Here is a 5,317-nt window from a genome sequence, read left to right as displayed (position 1 = left end):
TCAGGGACACGGACAGACACGGTCAGGGACACGGACAGACACGGACAGACACGGTCAGGGACACGGACAGACACGGTCAGGGACACGGACAGACACGGACAGACACGGTCAGGGACACGCCGCGCTCCGGCAGCCCCGCTCCGCTCCAGCAGCGCCGCCGGAGGAGCGGCACAGCAGGAGGAGGAGGAGGAGGAGGAGAGGAGAGGAGAGGGGGCGGCACCTCTGCTCCCCCTGGGAGCCCGGGGAGCGCTGGCCAGCGGCGAGGGGGGACTCCCCTCCCTCCTCTGCCCGCTGCTGCCCTCCTCTCTGTGCCCCCACCCCGGCAGGGATGCTCAGGGGCATCCGGGGCGGGCTGCGGGGCCCCGCCAGAACCTCTGTGTGCCCAGGGGATGTGCCAGAACCTCTGTGTGCCCAGGGGATGTGCCAGAACCTCTGTGTGCCCAGGGGATGTGCCAGAACCTCTGTGTGCCCAGGGGATGTGCCAGAACCTCTGTGTGCCATGGGGATGTGCCAGAACCTCTGTGTGCCCAGGGGATGTGCCGAAACAGGGGCAGGGCAGGGAAAATCACTGCTCAGACTCCGGAGCGCGTCAGTGCAGCCTTTGGGCAGCCACACGGAGCTGCCTAAAATTAGGAATCTCACAGAATCATGGAATATTGGAAGGGAGTCACCAGGATCATCGAGTCCAACTGGCAGCCCTGTGCAGGACACCCCAAGAATCCCACCATGTGCCCAAAAGCATTGTCCAAACATTTCTTGAGCTCAGGCAGTCTCGGTGCTGTGCCCGCTGTCCTGGGGAGCCTGAGTACTCAACCCCTGGAGAAAAACTTCCTCCTGATATCCAACCTTAACCTCCCCTAACTCAGCTTCATGCCTTTCCTTGAGTCCTGTGACTGATGATGAGAGGGAAGAGATCAGTATTTGCCCTCAGCTTCCCCTCATAGGGTTGTTAAAGACCACAATGAGGTCTCCCCTTAATTTTTTTTATTTTCACTTCATGGCACTCCAAGTATTTCACTCAGCCTTCTTCTTAATTTCTATTAAAAAAGAGGTTAACCACATTGAACTGGCCAAGAAACACGTTCTAACAAAGGTTTCCACTTCTGTAAAACTCCCATCTTTCATATCACATAGCACACTACTTTCTTTTAGTCACCAAATACCGAACTTTGTGAACTGCTCTTTGCTTCACAGAGCTTCACTTTTGGGAAAACCCACTGAATGGGAGGGAAAGCATCAGGACAGACCAGGAGCTCAGTAGCCCCAGATCCAAATGTCATGCTGAAGATGACGACATCACCACTGGGCAGGTCATTTATTCCTGTAGCTGCATTGCTTGCTGTGCATTTTAATGCATTTAGTGGTTTCCATCTTTGGTGTGATGTGATTTCACTGCTGATGCAGGTTCCTTAGGAAAGTGCTCAGACTTCTGCTGGTGCCTCTGTGGCAGCAGCCATTTCGTGCTGTGAACACCCAGATTGAGAACAAAAGACATTCACACTGGAATTTTGCCAATGTCAGTTATAACAGGAGATAAATTTTTATGACCTAAATTGCTCTCTTAGGTCTTAACCCATCTCTGGGTGAAGCTTAACAGGTCTTGGGAATGGGAGTAAATTTTCAGAACAGTGGGTTATTTGCTACACACAGATTTTTCTAAAAAGAATGAGAAGTAGGAGAGGATCTGCTGCCAGCTCAGCTCTCTTTTGTTTGCTTGCAGGTAGCTTTGATTTTATTTGACATGTCCACCATGTATTATTTCTGTATAGAACCTATTATGCCAGCACACAACAAGTATCACCCAAGGCTATTAATAGGTTATTGATTCTTGAATGATGGCTTATAAATTGGTCTGGGGTTTTTAAACTTTTATAACCAGCAGCTTCAGGAGTTGGACACGTTCACGTTTGAAGCTGACTTTCCAAAACTTCTGTATTCAAAGGAAATAGAAAAATACAATCTGCTGGGCTGAATTTAGGAGAAATGCTTCATCTTTCAAGTGTCAGATACAGAAGGCACTTGGCCAAAAAGTGGCATTATTTAGTTGACAGCTTTCATGGATTGCAGTAGGAGGAGGGAAGCACCAGCTCTGGTCAGCAGGAGAAGCAGCATTAATATGGAATGCACATAAGTGGAATGTCAATAACAATATTTTACCAGGAGAATGTGGGCCTGGGTATTTTTTATTCCCAACAGTTCACAGGAGAGTGAATCGACAGCAATGCTGTTGTTTTGTCACCTGTCAAAAAGCAGATGTGGAGAGAAATAAGATGTTTTTCTAACCATCCCTGAAGAGGGACTTGACTGTAGAAGCAATTTGTTTCTATCTGCTGGCATCAATGACATGACAGGGGGGACCTTCCCTTCCTCCTGCCTCCTCTCTCAGTCCTTTCTTCTGGCATATTTGTCCTCTTCACCCCTCTCTTGCTGTGCTGCTACAACACACTGCCAATATCTGCCCACTTTGCTGGAGTTTTACATCACTCCCCTTTCCTACTGTCCTGGCTTCTCTCGCCTTCAGCTAATTGATTGTTTATAAATTATGCTGAAATAGAAATGCATAATCATGCCTGTGCTATTAGCATGGGCAGACAGAAGAGCACTCCAAAACATTCATCTGCATGTGAAGATGCCTGTTGGATACTTCTTCTGGAGCATTCCAGCTTCTGGAATTGTGGTTACCCCCAGGAAGGGAGCAGGGCAGGTTTGCTGCTCTGCCAGGTGTGAGCTGCATCCAAGCAAATAATGGTTCCTTCACTGACATCCATTTATCTTTAATCAATCATCTCTGTGTCCACTGAAGAACAAGCAGAAAAGGACTGCAGCCAAATCAGCTGTTGATGATTATAAGTTTTTACTATTCTGTAATTTGTAATTAAGATTGGTCAAAAAAGAGTGAAGAAAAGCCAGGGAGTTTTTTCTTCCAGTTGTTATTTTAGCTTTCAACAGAACTGTAGAGAAAAAATGCTCAAAAATGCTTTCATGCTTTGAAAAATGCTGGTCAGCTCATCTCTTGCTAAGTCTCTACTTTTTATTTGCTTTGGCTGCTTTAACTATACACATGCTTATTAGGCCCATATTTAATAATGTGATCACTTTATTAATTTTAATAAGAAATGAATATGAAATAAACTTCTAATAAGAAAATTTTAAAATAAATAAACTCTGAAATTAGTTCCAAATGCATATATTTATTTAGAAATAAAAATTTTCAGGACTTATAAATACTTCCCATCCCTGGGAGTGTTCAAGGCCAGGTTGGATGGGGCTTGGAGCAATCTGGTAAAGTGGAAGGTGTCCCTGCCCATGGCAGAGACTTTGGAATTAGATGATCTTTAAGACCCTTTCCAACCAAAAGCATTCTATGATTCCATTGCAAGCACCAGGGAGAAGTGGAATTTTGCCCATTTGCCTACAGGTTCCTTAAATGTTGAAATTTAGAAAAAAACCACTCCTGGTTCTCACAATCCAGTCTGAGAAATGCACTACTTTGCTGGCTTCTTTGGGAAAAGTAATCCCTTTCAAAGCTGTCTCCTTGTAAGATTTACATTTATTTTTAGTGCTTGGAGTTTTAATTTGCAATACTTCATAATTAACTTAGCTTTCTGTATGAATTAATCATTTGCAGTTATTGCTGCTGGGGAAAATCCCTGCTATAAATAATTCTTACAATTTAAGTTGGAAGGCATACCTGGCAGCTTATGTTTTACTAATAGCAAGTAGTACACTTAGTCAGCTTTTTCACCCTTTGCAGCTCTTTCCAGACTTTTTTTGTCCCCCTCTGTGCCCAAGAGTCACGCTGCTAATTACTCTGCAGTGAGACTGTGTGGTAGTTAGCTTCACTGAATAATCCATCTCATCTTCTCCAGGCACAGAGGGTGTGCATTGTATTTTAATCTGCAGAAATTACAACCTGCAGAAAGTCTATGTGTGAATGTGTATTTCTATATATACAACTACTCACTGTGGCATGTGATGCTCAGAGGAGAGGGGGGATAAAAGCAGAAATTTTGCTTTTAAGAGAATCACTGACCAATTCATCAATAATGCTAAACATTTATTTGCCTGGACAGCTGAGTGTGTGATAACCAGGTCTGCCATGCTCTGAGGGGGTGATTTTTGAAGCTGGAAAGGCTCAGGGTGGAGAAAGGGGGTGTGGGAGAAGAAGAGAGATTGAACAGCTCCCGTGTCTGCTAAAAAGGAGTAAAATATCACTTGTTCCCCTTTGAACAGAAACAACTGCATTAATTTTAATGACAGAATAGAGGGCAGACACTTCCCCACCTACCAAGAAACTATTCAGGAGGTTCTTACAGATGTAGGAAAGCTGTGGTGGAAGAGTGGATGAAAATATGAACATAAATAGGTGATGCTTTGTTGTGATGCTTTTGGAAGACTATACATGTGTCATGGACAAAATCCTGGACTTCTATGCATATTGACATAGGCTATCTATATACACTAAATAATTTAACATGTTAAAAAGTAAAGCGTTTCAAGTTAGGGCACTTATTCTAAAATATTGTTCATACATGGGCTTGGCCCAGAATAGCAATAGCAGTCAGAGATGGTGTTCCTTCAGGTTTGCTTTGTACAGTGAAAATTAATCAAAAAATAAAACATTGTGAGGGTCTCAGTGAAGGTCTGAAATTTTCAATGCATTTCAAATTTAGGAAATTGTATTCTACAGTGAAATGTCTCTAAAGTTAATTTCATAAACTATTTTGCTACACACATTAAAAAAAAAGCATTTGACAATTTTGGACTTGGGGAACTGCTTAAGTAGAAAAACACCACTTAAGCCTGCTCCCTGTCTAAGCCCCTGAAGAAAACACATCACCTGGAGTACTTAAAAGAATTAGTGATTGAAAAGAGTGTTTAGGTATAGATGGGAAAATATTTGTCTACATATATGCATGGTAGGCAAAGTAATGGCAGAATAAACACATGAATGCTTCATCAGTAGCAATGGTTTCCTGGTCTGTCAGGCATATATATCCTCACCTTTTGGACTTGCCTGGAAATTTAACCTCAGGAGACAGGAGAGGAAGGAGAGGCAGTGCCCCTCCATCCCACACCCCAAAACATCAGCATTTCTCTGCTGGCTTTTTGCAGCCAGAATATTTTTCATTCCAGAGAGCAAACATTGCCAGGAGCTGCATGGGGCAGAGGATTTAACGTGTCTGTCCTCATGAGCTGTCCAGGAGAACCATCATGCTGCAAGATGGCCAGGAAAGCTGTTTTCAGCCTTTCCATGGCAGGCTTTGTCTGAGCACTCTGGTATTACTGACCACAGCTTAGTGATGGAGAGATCTGG

The sequence above is a fragment of the Pseudopodoces humilis genome, chromosome 9, assembly GCF_049639895.1.
Source record: "Pseudopodoces humilis isolate 2021_Gansu_Grassland_sample_001 chromosome 9, ASM4963989v1, whole genome shotgun sequence".
Taxonomy (NCBI): domain Eukaryota; kingdom Metazoa; phylum Chordata; class Aves; order Passeriformes; family Paridae; genus Pseudopodoces; species Pseudopodoces humilis.
The sequence above is the reverse complement of the archived record's forward strand: the minus strand, read 5'-3'. Positions refer to the sequence as shown.